The sequence below is a fragment of the Buteo buteo genome, chromosome 3 (genome assembly GCF_964188355.1).
Source record: "Buteo buteo chromosome 3, bButBut1.hap1.1, whole genome shotgun sequence".
Lineage (NCBI taxonomy): Eukaryota > Metazoa > Chordata > Aves > Accipitriformes > Accipitridae > Buteo > Buteo buteo.
Window position 1 is genome coordinate 6,045,017 of NC_134173.1, and position 14,949 is coordinate 6,059,965.

Below are 14,949 nucleotides of genomic sequence, written 5' to 3' on the forward strand. Positions count from 1 at the left end.
CTTTCAGTTTTTGGAGAACTACATTTTTAGTGTTTATCTATTTAAAAGAAAGTTCCTCTAACTCACGGTATCAAGTCAATTGAACATGGGCTTTTAAAACAGAGTATTGACTATTCTTTCTTCAAAGTTTAGACTTCATTTCCAAATTTTGGATGGCTTTTTTTTTTCTCTTTTTTGTTTTTTTCTCCTTTTTTTTTAAATATGGTGCATGGTGCTACTGCATTTACAGAGCTTGATCCAGAAGACTCGAAGCACATGCTTAAGGAGAAGAATGGCATGTGGTTCATGAACCCCATAATTAGTTCCCCTTCCTAGCTCTAAGCAGTAATTAAATCTGTCACTTCTGCTCTGCTGATTCATTTATTTAGCTATTTAATTGCTCAGCTGAATACGTCTTTATCTCCGGAACTGCAACATTTTATTCAGACAAAGAAATAGCATAATCCATTATTATTTTTTTTTCCAAGGGCAGGGACATGTAAAAGAAAAGAACACTAATAGTAGATGATTTGGTGGTGTTGTCAGTTTTCACTTATCAAACAAAACAGTATTTAAGGGAAAACTTCAACCAGTGCTTGAGGATAGCTTTCCATAGATAGGCTTGCTTCTCTAGGAAATTATGTCAAACGCGAGGACCCGATGCATCTGATCCAAGTTAACTTAAAGCACTTCCAGGTAATAGTCATAATTTTCTGTAAAACAAGAAGTCTTACCCTGGTCTATTGGTGGAATATTTTATAAACAGTTTGATATTGCAAATATACACTAAATTGTTTACAAACTAAGCAGTATCTTTTCTTTATACATTTTATTTTGGGGACATTGCTCATGGAGATTTCTGTCATCTGTCTCTTAGATTTACCATCAAACACAGCATTTTGATCTGTAAAGCAAATGGCATTTTGAATAGTTTCAAGCTTACAAAGGAGAGCTGTTCTGAATACCTCTCTGCGAGGAATATTTCCATACACGCGGTTTTCCTCATGTTACATTTTCAGCATCCTTAAGGGAGGTCGCAAGATTCTTCCACCATTTCTATCCATAGGTTGGAAAAGCTGGTGTAGGAAAGCAGCATGCAAAACAACGAGGACCAGGTCAAGACAGATCAACTCAAACAGGGCCTTTGAGGAAAATGAGAAAATATTGTTTATTTTTGTAACCTTTTTTTTCCTCTTTGAACTCTGTAATGCTAGCTGATCCAGGAAGTGAAAGATAAACCACCCAAAATTCAGAGAGAAAGATATTTTTCTTTCACTTCTGGCATCAGTGGCTCAGTTCCACCAATTTATTCATCTACCTGGCTGGCTAGCTTTTTACACCATGCACACAAGCTTTCATTTCACTCCATTAGTGACTTATTTTTGCTGTCTTGTTACTCAGTTACAACTATGCAGCTATTTAAGTCATAGGTGATGTTTTTCCCAGGTAAGCTCATTAGCCTAAAAATCTTTTCCTGCTTACCTGGAGGGGTTTTTGTTGTTGAGGATTATATTTTTTTTTTTTTTTCCTTCAGCGAAGGTTCTGTCCGCTCCTTTACAACGCGTGTCTGTACTGCTGCTGCGGACGCCCAGCTTGGCCCCGCTTGAAGTAAAAGCAGGACGCTACGTAAAGATCAGGCAGTGGAACTGTCAGGGTTTATTAGCTATATTGGAATATTTTGCAAGCACAGCTGGATGTCCTGCCGAACCTCCAGCTGCTCTGCTGGGCTACATGGACCTCCACCCTGCCAGTGCCAGAACTGGGGGGCTCTGCTTCGCTCCCCCCCATCCTCAGCGGCCCAACAACGCTTAGTCTGTATTGTTTGTGTCGGTGTTATCGTTCTGCATCTGTGCGCTCTGGGTTACTGAAAGCTCTTTGTCAAAAGAAAGAACATTTCTGTCCCTGCTCAAACTAGGAAGTCTGGAAATCTTGCGGGCTGTTTTGGTCCTGCGAGCCTGCGCACGTGGCTTTTGGACGAGGGTTTTGCGGGAGCTTCGCTTAAATATTCTCTTTTTTCAATGCGTTTCTTCAAACGATCTTCTAAAAGTACATCCTTTGTTATGTAGGACACATGCTTAACTTCAGGGAATTAATAAAGCAGCAAACCCCATCTCTGGACATCCTCTGAGGATAAGGGTGCTTTGAGGATAAGCCTATGTGTGAATGGGTTTAGTATGAGAAAGCAGTGTTCACTGCAGCGGGACAAACAAGTATGATCAGGGGAGGGCATGGGAATGAAATGGAAAAAATAACATTTATTTGTAGTAGAAGAGAAGTTTATTGTTGAGTTGGTGGAAACCAAACAGAGGAAACGGGGATAATTTCAGACGGCTTTTATCTTGGTTCTAAAAGAGCATGAGGTTAGTCAATAGGATTAACTACTTCTACGTAGATTTGTACATAAACATGGAGACAGGAGAGTTGGAGGGACATCGGCTGAGCACCCTCCCTTTGCAGTGATTCCATTTGGGAACGTCTCGGGGGGAATTAGGTGACAGCGACTGTCTGCTTCTCCTCAGATGAACCTAGCTGTTGTCATCCTGCCATCAACAGACTGGAAATTACTCTCTCAAAGGCGTTGCAGGGTTTACAAGCAGTCAAATGGGTCTGAAACCCCTCCCGTCTCCTGGCCTGCCCTCCCCATGCCTGAGCAGGCAGCATCCAGCTACTTCACGGTGTAAACTGGAGGTTTGCAAAGTGGTGCACAAACTCCAGGTCCGGGCACTGCCGGCGGGCGCGCTCGGCTTGATCGAGGGTGTTTGCGGGGATTTTTTGTTAGTTTTCAGCTCTAACTCACTATAGAGTTAGAAACCTCCAGCTGGAGTTTCTCCTTACTCCCAGCACTGGAATATGCTGGTGTAAAATGTGTCTAAATCAAATTAGATTAAATCCCCTAGTTTTGATACAAATACACCCGAGTCTGTACTTTATCAATATATCGATTTACTTATTGGCATATTGGGAACCTCTTGTTAATGTTTTAATTTAGAGAAGTTGTTGCTTGTACTATTTGTGGGATGCAATGTATCTGTGGGGTTGGGGGCTACCTCTGACCAGCCCTGGTCACTGTACTTGGTTATACAAGTTGTATATTATAGACTCGGGTACCTATAAATATTAGCGTGCAGCTGTCACAGAGGGATTGTGAGCGAGCCGCTCAGGACCTGGAAAACACAATAGCTTGGCACCCAGAAATATACAACTTTGATAATACATTACCAGGTTTCGTATTGGGGGAGAGGGTAGGAAGGTGGCGACTGCTTTTAATCTCTTGTCTCTTTTTTTAAATTATTTTTCCTCCTTTGTACTTCTGGTATACATGGGATCTTTACAATTTTTATCACATTAGGATGTGACATTCCTGGCCTTGACAGTGCTTTTGTTTGGATATTTATAGCAGCTTCTGGTCATTGTTGAGCAAAGGAGATTGCCCTGCCCTCTGGCCCTTTCTTAAGCAGATTTTGGGCAGAAGCTCCTCTCATGTGGCACTAATTGAAATGATTGGTGGAGGGGGTGTTGCGAGCACACTCTGCCTGACTCGGGTTTATCTGCCAGGGGCTAAGCCAGGGGAGGGAGGGAGGAAAAACAGGGAGAAGGGAGGAAAAGGAGAAAAAAAAAAAAAAGAGAGGAAGAAGAAAAAGAGGGGGGGAAAAAAAAAAAAAGCCCAGCTTTGCTTGACTGTGGTAGGGCTCAGGGCTCCCGGCCATCTGTCCCCGCTCGGGCGGCGGGGAGGGAGCCGGCTGGGGCGGCAGCAGCCCACCCACCCACGGGAGACAGGGACCGGCGTGGGGCTCGGGGTCCCGCTCGGCAGGTGGGTACCTCGGCCCCGGGTGGGGAGGAGAGAGCGGAGGGAGAAGGGTGAAGAGAAACCTTCTCCCGCTTGCTGGAGTTGTGGGGAGGATGAGGAGGATGAGGGGGTGATGGGGGGGGGGGGGGTATGGGGGGGGGTTGCTTTGTTTTGAGCTCGCAGGAGCCGAGGGGGTTGCTTTTTTATTTTTTTTGCGGGTGATTTAGGGGCTGAGTTTTGCTCCTCTGTCCGCCCGGGATAGGCTGCGATGGGTAAAGTCGTTAAAAGATGGAAACCAACAAGTTGCCGCGGAAGGGATTTGTGCGGAGACGGGGCTGGTTTATCATCATCATCGTCATCCGCGCTAAAATCTCTCTCTTAGGGACTGTCAGTTGGAAAGTGTGGGCTTCCCTCGGGTGAGTAACCCCGCCTGAGCCGGCAGCTCCAGGGTTTAAATGCCGTAATTTCAGCTGGAAATGATGTGTGTGTGTGTGTGCGTCCCGGTTAATAGTTTCCTGCAAGTTTAACGTGAAATGGAGAGAGGCCAAGGGAAACCGCAGGGGCTGCGGAGGGATTAGAAAGGCAGAGGAGAGGAAGTTTCTGACATGCTGGAAACCAGCATCCCTGTCAAAAGCAACCGAGCTGGAATGTTGTCCCGTGTTTGGGGGCTATTAGCACTGGAAATTACCTCCTTTCGTTTAGCTGTTAACGTTTCTGGAGGGTTTGGGGGGTTTTTTTTTTGCTTTTAAGTTGCTAATGTAAACAGCCGAAGTAAACAAGCGTGTCATGGTTCTGTGTGGTGTGCAATGGGGGAAAAAGTGAACTTCAAAGTGCGTGTTTCTTAAAGAAAAGTTAGGAAATATGTGATAGCTTTATGGTAACAGTAATAAGAAAGGACTCTGGACTTCATGCCTCTTTTTTATTATTATTATTATTGTTATTGTTTTGAAAGGTGCAAGAAGTTTTGTTACTATGTGCCAAAAACTATGCTTTAATCTTTTTGATACATCTGCTAGAATGTCCTATTACACTGCATATGGTCATGTTTAGTGTACAACTTCTATTTGTGTTTCTGATAACTCTACTGGTACTACTGGAAAAATAAACACTCCCTTAACACGTGTTACCTAATCGTATTTTAACAGCTCTTGTGTAGATTACAGACAGCAAAATGCAGCCATAGCTGGAAATTTTTGTGCATGCCTGTCTTCAAATCTTAAAAGAAAAAAATAAATTGCTGTTAGAAGTGTGCGTACCATCCAGTCTAGCCGTAGGTTTTGCTTGTTTCTTTTATATATGGTTTTAGAAGCAGAACAATAGGGAAAAATGGAGTTAGGCAGCTGGTAATCCATTTGTCCACCACTTATGCCTACAAAGATTCCTGGTGCAAAGTTCATGAACTATCACTGAGGATGGTTCAAAATGGAATCCAGGAATCGGCCATGCTAAAATCAGGCAAGAGTTTATAAAAATAAAATAAACTGAAAAGCTGGGGATTGCCTACTCATAAACTTCTTAATAAATATGTTATCTATCTAGTATTCTACTCACTGTATTCAAGAAAAGGAAAAACTTGATCGATCATGTGGTTGTTAGTCCATACCTTCTTAATTTATAATCAGGTGAACAAAAACATTTTTACTTTCCTTACAGTCTGAAATAGCCGATTTCTTACAAAAGACCTTGCCCCCTTTCTTTCTCTCATCTGTGTCCATGCTGAAAAAATAGGTCCTCAAGAATATAACTGTTTGTTTTACTGGTTCCGTTCCTTATCGCTCTTGGTCTCCAATTTATGCTGGTTTGAATATTTCTGTAATATTGAAGTCATTTGCCATTATTTCCTTCAAGATTCATATTTACACACATCTGTAGAGTGTGAGCGCTATGATGATGCTTAGCGAAGTGGATACGTTTGTTTTGTTCTTGCATGGCTCAATATATTTTTCTTGTTACTTCAAAGAAGCTAGAAACGTGATGAATGCTCCATTAGTGGTATTGGTAAGAAATGCATTAACGCAAGTGCACAGTCAGTGAGAAAGCGCTTTTATTTGAAAGCCTTCTCATAACAGACATGGTACTAATAATCTTAATGTGTAACCTGTGCTGCATACCTTCAGCGTTAGATTAGATTTGCTTTCGAATTCTTTGTGAGTACAGTTTTTATTCAGGATAACTGAATTTCTACTAGATGTCCAGGCTCCTTGTTTCTTTTCAGCCTTTGCAGTCTCTGAATGCCGCAGGAATTTGCCGGGCGAAGGGCTGGGCGTGCATGTGGTAGGCGTTTCAGGATGCAGCCCTTCTCAGAAGCCGGCCTCGGTATTGCGGGGCGTTGAGGTCCGATATTCACGTAGAGTGAAATGCGGTATTAAAAAATAGAAGTCAAATCCCAAGACTGCTGTGTTGGTCGGATCCCCAAGAGCAAGCTGGAATAGCCTTCTCCGACGGATTACTGCAAATGTGGTGAGCGACTTTTGCAAGCCGTGCGGGAAGCGCTCAGCTTTCTGCCCCGCGAAGCCGTTCGCCACGGAACCGTCGCGGGGCGAGAGGTTTCCTAGCCGAAATCGCGGCGGTTCGCACCCCTCGCGGCGCTCCGTGCTGGGGGAAGTGGGACAGGAGCAGGGGGAGCAGAGGGTGAGCTGGCCCTCCTGCTCGGGAGGGCTGGGATAACTGGGAAGGGACCCTGCCGTAGGGCGAGGGGGTCATCGCTGTGGCGGAAAGTTGGGGAGAAGCTTGCGGAGCTAACGGGGGACGTGGTTGCAGGCGCAGAAGCGTGGAAGAGGTCCTTGAAGGAGGGCAGGGGTTTGGGAGCGGCAGATGCCGCGGCAAAACATGTGGCGGTCACGGCGGAGATGTTTTGAGGGGGGCAGAGAGGTCAGAGGTCTGCTGGAGCTAGGAGTAAAGGCGGGGGCCGATGGCCTCAGGAGCCAAAGCTCTTAATGCTGCCATAGGGAGACTTTGCAGCCGCACGGATAACCCCGGTTTGGGCGCTTTGGGAATAGAGTCAAGAGCTGGGAAGCGACCGTCGGGGTTCCCGCTCCTCACCACGGAGCGAGGAGGAAGCGTGGGGCAGCTGAGCCGAGGTGAGATGAGGTACAGCGGTGATAACCGGGGTGCAGGGGGGTGGCCAGTAATCTTCAGCCTTTTCTGTTGCGTACGTGAAATCGGGAAGGCAAACTTACAATTTAAAGCAAAAAGTAGGGATAGGAACCCAAAATGAATCCGTGGCACTGAAACGCTTTACTCTCATTGTTAGTCTTTCCCAAAGATTTTTAGTTAGCGGGGTCTCCATCGTCTGACATTTCTAACAGCGTCGTGACTGGAGATCGTAGAATGCACAGAAATTTATTTCCATAGACTTTGCAAGATCATTTTTCTTTAAAAGAGACCTTGCCGCACTTTTAATAACAGATGCACTTTGTTGCATTCATTTGCTAAGCAACAGACTCGCTGTGTCGCCTGTGAAGCACAAAAGCAAGGGAGGCTTTGCCACATGAAGTAGAGCTTACGTAAAGTTCATGGGCAGCAGCAGAAAGAGTGAGTGATGAATTTTCTGGGTTTTGCTCCTTACATTAAAATATTTTAAGGTTGGGTATTTTTCTCTGCTGGCTGCCATCAGCAATAGAAGTATCAACAGGAGAAAAATGGGTCGCTCGGGTTTTAGCATTAAGCAGCAAATCCAGGGCCAATAGGATTTAGCTGGGATGTTAAGGTTTATTCAGTGCATTTAGTTAATGAAGGGGGGGGGGGGGGGCAAAGGAAAAAAAAAAAAGTCAGTGTCTGGAGTTGGGGGAGGGGATGAAATAGCCTCCTGCCACTGGGTGCATCCTGCAGTGACTCCTCCTGATTGATAGGTGCTCCACAAGACAAAACGGAACTGAGCGAAGGAGGTTGTAATTAAAAAAATACCAGCTCGATGCCAGCTCTTTTGGATTAAAATCAAGCAGAAAACCTTTGTAACAGGCATCCACCTAGTCTTAAGGGTGTATGTTTTTATGGAGTGTAGTGTCCATTGGCTAGGGGGATGGAAGAGGGGGACGGTAATACATCCGAGAGCCTATAAAGTGGTTATAAAGCCATGAAACTATTCAGCAAGTGCGATTATATGTTAACGTTCATCAATCAGGCACAGAAATCAAGTGCAGATTAACAAACTCCCATTTGAGCAGTATGCCAGATTTCTAGCAGACAGCCCCATCGTCCCTGACGCACACGGGTGGCCCTTCGCTGGGCTCACCCGTAGTCTGAAGCTTTTGTGTCCCCTGCCAAAGGCTGTCATCCTGTGTACACACACGCTGTTCAGCATCTTGACTTGCCTTCCGAGCCCTGAAAGCCTTCAGCGCAGAGACACAAAAAACAATTAGTATAGAAAGTCATTGTTATTTAAAATATAAAGGGTTATTATCTCTACTTCAAAAAAAAAAAAAAAAGGCAAAACAACATGAATGGATCTTTTTTCCAAGAGGGTTAACGTATGTGGGGGGATTTTTTGGTTGTTTTTTTTTTTTTATTCTGTTCCCCTACAGACCAGGCTCCCACTCAGATCAGACTTTGTTTTTCCCAGAGTTGTAATGGTCATTTAGAGTCAGATGAACTTTCCTAGTCCACCCACCCCCTCAGAGGTCCGTGCTTGACGTCGTAGGTAGACGCTGCTGGGAGTCACTGAGCAGTGATTAAGTCTGTCAAGACTCAGCCCAGTGACCTCAACAGACTTTCCCTCTGAGAAGGACGTGGGCATCGGTGGCAGGATTTGACTCTAACAGTATGGAATAAATAAGCAGCAGAGTCCACATACCTGTTGTTTTTGGCATAATCTAGTTGCTCAGACAACCTGTGGCTGATACAGGTTGTCTGAGCGCGCGAGGAGGACGCTGGAGCATTTCTTAGTAGGATTTATTGCAGTGACACCTGAAAACTTCTACAAAATGATTCAGAGGAAAACTTGGATGTGTAGGTTTGGTTTTGTTTTCTTTTGACCTCAGGAACAGTTTAAGACAAACATTTTTCAAATAACTAAACAAAACCACCCCAAACAATGAAAATGTTTAGAAAAATACTGTTTGCACTTCTCTGCCTTGTTCTCTATTGCTTTATTTCTGTTAGATTCACAGTATGCTTACTGAAAAACTTTTGACTATACTTACAGACTAGTTTAGGGACATGTCTGTAATAAGAAACAAAGAATAATTTCACTAAAATAAAATTAAAAAAAACCCACAACAAAACCAAAAACAACCAAACCCAAAACCAAACAAAAGCATTTGACTGTGATGCTTTAAAACGAGGCTTTCTGAAGGTTCAGCCAAGTTTTAGAAAACGGGGGTGGCTGTGTCAGAACCGCAGTCCCAGGCATGCAGCAAAAGTCTGGGCGGCTGCGTACAGAGCAAGTGGAGCTCTAGAAAAAGACTCCCATCATCTTTTATATACAAATAGGTATGCATTTGTTGGTAAGCAAATACGGATAAGATATTAGTGCTAATCCGAGGATTTCATGAAACGAAATGTGAGCAGTCTGGTTGTCCCGGTGGCAACAAGGGCAGTGGAATACCATCCCAGATGCAGAGCACTCTACAGAAAAGCAGAGGGGTACGTCTCCCAGGAGAAGAACACTTTTGGATGTAGCTACGTGGCAATGAAGTGCTTGGTGCAACATCCACGCCATCTAGTCCTGTGTTTATTTATGATGGTCTCTTGCCTTTACCTCCGTTGGCTTGTATTTTCTCATTGGTGGGCAGTACAGCACCTATTCAGCATTTAAGCCTGGTTTAAATGAATAGAAAGACAGAATGTGAGCTTTGAAGACCATAAAATGACTTTTCTGTGATTTCATTCAATTAACAAAACTGTGTGCATACCTCAAGGATTTCATTAGCATGATTGTGGCTACGTGCCAGAATCTAGCCAGAAGAGCTAATGGGAATTTTGCCGGCTGTTTTGTAACATTAAACATTCTATAGAACAGCAGAGATTTTTAAATGAAAAGTCTGTAAAAACATTGGGGACAGACACAACCTTTGTAAATACTGTAAATCCACTCAATAGCTACTATATAGTACTGGATTAAATACTGAAAGTCCCTGAGCTGCCTGGATCTGGTGGAGATTTGCTTACATATGATCAAAGTGATTAAAAAGACTGTTTGTCTTTTTTATTAATGTATGTCATACCTATGAGAGTAAATCAAAATGTTTTGCTCCTGCAAATAGGAAAACATGAGAGATCACCATTGTTCTGATACGCAAGTTCAGAGTTTTCATTGGCAGTGATGAGAATCAGGTTTGGAGTCTCAACTCCTTTCAGTTCAGAGGTGTTTAAATCTCTGGATTTTGATTGAGTAGTGGGGAACATCAGAAGTTACACCATTAGATTTCTCCGGGAAGAGCAAGGGCTCGAGGCAGACACTGAGAGAGAGACTTCATTTCCCCCTCCCTCCTTCCCCCATCAGCATTCCACTGTACAAATACAGATGCCCGGCAGGTAACGAAAAGACTGTTGCTGTTAATTAAGTGCTGTGAGCATCCCAAGATGCTTACTGTGGGCTGGGATGGGGTAGAGGAGGCTGAATAAAAATGAGAAGAGCTCTTAAACCTTGCTTGTGACAAAGTCTAATGTCCCTTCAGTGTTTGTAGCGTCAGATAAGAAAGATACTCTGAATCTGACCCTGTGTTTTAAGAGACTGCTGAAAGTTTGGAGGCTTCTGTTGTTTCAGCAGGAACGATACATCTCTGACAAAAGCCTCCAATGTGATCCGTGGTGATGGAGCCTCCTGAAGCTGTACTTCCCGTGACTAACTAGAGCAGCTCCCCAAAAAGCTTCCGATGCTGACAGAAACGCGTCTGCATTTGGGGGTGTCTGTTGTGACCGTCACGTGCTGGGGGTGATTCTTTCCCACTGTCCTGGTTTCAGCTGGGATAGAGTTAACTGTCTTCCGAGTAGCTGGTACAGTGCTGTGTTTTGAGTTCAGTATGTGAAGAATGTTGATAACACTGAAGTTTTCAGTTGTTGCTAAGTAGTGTTTAGTCTAAAGTCAAGGATTTTTCAGCTTCTCATGCCCAGCCAGCAAGAAGGCTGGAGGGGCACAAGGAGCTGGGAGGGGACACAGCCAGGGCAGCTGACCCAAACTGGCCAAAGGGATATTCCATACCGTGTGACGTCATGCCCAGTATATAAACTGGGGGGAGTGGGGGTGGGGGGGAATCGCCGCTCGGGGATTAACTGGGCGTCAATCAGCAGGTGGTGAGCAATTGCACTGGGCATCATTTGTATAGTCCAATTCTTTTATTATTACTGCTGTCATTTTATTAGTGTTATCATTATTAGTTTCTTCTTTTCAGTTCTATTAAACCATTCTTATCTCAACCCACGAGTTTTACTTCTTTTCCCGATTTTCTCCCCCATCCCACTGGGTGGGGGGGGAGTGATAGGGTGGCTGTGTGATGCTTCGTTGCTGGCTGGGGTTAAACCACGGCACGCACGCTTCTAACCAGCATTACTCTTGGCCTCCTGTTTGGTTACAGGAACCATAATTGCCTATATCTCCCTGGGAGCTACAGTACCAATTAATCTGTCGGCATATCCTATCGTAATTTAATATGTGACATCACAGTATTCAACCTCTCATTGGTAGCTAATTAGCGTTTGTGAGTAATTTCACCCATGTGTTAAAAAGCATGCTTTAAGAAGACACTGATCTTCAGCTGTGGCGCAGTAACTTCAGGGATGCCTGTTCCACTGGCTGTGGAGCAGAATGCAGTAGCTTAAACACTAGAAATGCAGATAAATTCCTTCTGCAGCTACTAAGACTGTCATGACCGAATGTAACGGTCGCTCACCTGTTTTGCTTCGTGTTGCCCCCCGCATAGGATCGCATCCACGGCCAGTTACTGAGTGTCAGCTGATGGGTGGGAGATGAGCGGTACTTGATAGCCGGTGGGCGATACGATCTCCTTGCAGTTGTGTGAACATACTTTAATGTGGTTAGATGACGCCTTTTGATTTCTCATAAACAGCCTTCCTGCTCTCTTGGTTTTCGGTTTCAATGCAAAGGTGATAAAAGGCAGAGTCACGGCCATTTAGGCAGCCTATCTTGATATTCCCATATTTTCCAATACTAGTTTTCTTCTGACAAAAGTAGCCTTAACTTTTGGATATGCTAAGCTTTTAGAGGGTTTGTTTGCTTGCTTTGTTGTTTGTCTGGGCAAATATATCAACACCACTTGTGGTGGATTACATATAAATATATATATGCCAGGGTTTTTGGTAGCCACTTCTTGACCGCAGACTTGCTGACAAACTATTTGGACCCTGGGTTTTGCCTTGTCGTCCCTGGGTTTCGTTTTAGGGTAATCTGCTCACTGAGACCTATTCACTTCTAATCCTGTTCATTGTCTGAAAGGCAATCTCACAGCACTGTGACCTTTCCTTGCCTGTTGTACCTCCCGTTAAGAAACAACCCTGATCTTACTTGGAGTGGGTGTGCGAAGTTACTGTGGAGTTGGCAATAAAATGCAAGCGAGGCTTTAGAAAAAAAGTGTACAGAAACTATCCTTTTTACTGTGCTTTTATTACATTGGATTGTGCACAGATGGATGGGCTTTTAGTTGGTGCGGGAGTAAAGGGCCCACCAATATATATCTAAACCTTTCTAAAGCAACTTGAATTCCCTTAGGAGCAATGCATTAAAGTGCCTATGAAAATGGAGTTTTCTTTTACCTTGTGACCTTTCTGCTTTCCCATCACTAGACAGGAAAGACCCAATCTCCAGTGAATATTATTATTAGTCAATAAAGTTAAAAGCAGCAGATCATATATACATTGGGAGATAAATAATAACAGAAGTAGCCAGAACTAGGGTTGCCTACAGCTACTAATAAAATGTCACCTTCATTTTAGCTCTGCATGCCTCTGAGATTAGACTTAAAAATACATCAAAATCTGATGCTTTCAATGAGAATGTGGCTGAGTTGACAGATACAGAAATGTATTTCTAAATAATATCCCTAAAATCTACTGGACAAGCATAAAAGATTGCAGATGCACCTAAAATAGGTTTCATTTCTAGTTCCTACACTGCTAATGCAATTCAGATTTTTTCAGATACATATATTTTTATATTGGGGGATTATCTTATGTGGAGCTTAGTAGATTTTACAAAATCCTTTCTTGGCTGTGTTGTTTTCAAAGATACTAATTCTTACTCACTTGAAACACTTAAATGGGAACTTTAACTACAACTTTAAACCATGTCTGGCAACTTTCTAAAGAAAATTTTCATGTTTATACTACATTAAGTCTCTTGCATACTTCTGTTTATAGAATCTGGGCAAATCAAGTAAAATTTGTGCACATATTTGCCCAAGTTTAAAAGGAAATTAATTTGCACTGTTATCTCTGCTTTCTGAGAAAACTCTGAGAAACAAGTCTGTTGCTGGGAATAGTCACAGAAACATCTCGGCTGAAGTGGTTCTGGGTTGATACTTTTATTTTCTTTATAGTAGTTGCAATTTTGGGGGGTGTGGGGACATCCACAGAATAAAACCACTTTGGATCTGCAAATATGCCTAAAGCTGAGGGCAAAGTCATCTTCAAAAATCACATCCTCACAGACTCAGACTACTGATGACTTTGGCTCAGCATGTCTTCTGCTGCAAACCTTATTTCAAGAGATTATTAGTCAAAATTTGAAAACTATGCAGATGTCTCTTGCAGAAAGCCGATGATCTGTCTAATGATCCTCAATACTCTGGGGGAAGCTGGAGAAAATGGTGTGTACTTGCATGCTTTTCATTGAGAATCATTTATTAGGGTAGATGTCAAATGGGTAGGCTATAGTAATAAACAAAAATGGGTTTACAGCTCATGTTGTGAGACTAGCTTTCGTGTCTGCAGCTTTGAATAACTGCTGCTTGTAACAGTCTCTCTTGCCTTCACACTTCTTAGTCATGAAAAGGACTTAACTGTATTTTGTTCAGATAAATTTCTTTTTAATTTATGATGTGTGATCAACAAAGTATGGAGTTCATCTACATTAATTTTAACCTAACTGTGGTGTTCAATTAATATTTAGTCAAAGTCAGTAGTTTTGTGTAAGCACTGGACACCTATTTTACGTACCTATCTGTAGCTTGTATATATATGTAGTGACGTTGTGACAAAAATGGTATTAGAAGGGATTCTGAGCCATAAACATCTTCTGTTTCTCTTTTTTGGCAATCTGAAGTGCCATTGATCTGCATTCTTAGCCAATGATGGTCTTGGATTTGTAACTGAAGCCATATTTTAACACAGTTTACCTGGTTAGTTTTTACAAACTGAAACAACTCTTTCTACGTCTTCCACTCATTTGCTGCCTTAATGCTTTGGGACAGACTGTGAAGGTTGTCCTAAATTTTAACGTGTGTGCAGAAGACCAAATGTGATAAAAGGCTGAGCTGGAGGTAGCCCTGTCCTGTTGTAACATCCAAGGCAGGCGTTGAGGAGGAGGAGATGTCCACAGAGCCCCTGACAGAATTTCTCCTCGATTATTCTTTTGGAGCAGTAGGATGAGAACAGGTTTCTGTCTAATCCCCGAGGGCTCCTGGGATCCTTTGTGCTCCTACATCCCAGGAACATCCATCTTTGTGACAACACAAAGGTGTTACCAGCCATTTCTGTTGACTTGGGCTGCAAGGTGGCATCTCATCGTGAAGGTGATGTGTGATACCGCTCCAGCTTGTATCTGAATAAGATATGAGTTTTTTCCAAGTGACAAGCAACAGAACAAAAGGAAACAGTTTCAAGTTGCGTTAGGGGAGGTTTAGATTGGATATTAGGAAAAATTTTTTCACTGAAAGGATTATCAAGCACTGGAGCAGGCTGCCGAGGGAAGTGGTTGAGTCACCATCCCTGGAGGTTTGTAAAAGACGTGTAGACGTGGTGCTTAGGGATGTGGTTTAGTGGTGGCATTTTTAGGTTTATGGTTGGACTCGATGATTATAAGGCTCTTTTCCAACCTAAATGATTGTATGATTCTAAGATCCATGGAAACTGTGTTTTCATGGGCTCTGGTCTTCTTCTATCCGTTTCTCCTGACTTTCCTTCCCCTCTTCAGAAGGTCTGAGTTTTAAGCCTGAATGGCACCTTCTGTTTGGGGTAAAAGAATAAAGAAATGGGTTTGCAAAGATACCTTGTCTCAGTCATGGGACCAA

The 14,949-nt window shown here is 43.2% G+C and overlaps 1 protein-coding gene across 6 annotated transcripts in view; it reads left to right on the forward strand.

Annotated features, from left to right (window-relative positions):
- Positions 1-14,949, forward strand: part of LOC142028843 (poly(rC)-binding protein 3-like) — a 522,814-nt gene that overhangs the window by 373,353 nt on the left and 134,512 nt on the right. The window contains exon 1 of one of the 6 annotated variants that reach the window (XM_075022735.1): positions 3,410-3,790. The exons of 4 other annotated variants lie outside the window; for them this stretch is intronic. The gene's annotated coding sequence lies outside the window, so the exon portion shown is untranslated. Of the gene's footprint in view, positions 1-3,409; positions 3,791-6,046; positions 6,227-14,949 lie in introns of those variants that run through there. One more of the 6 variants, XM_075022733.1, reaches the window with a different exon arrangement.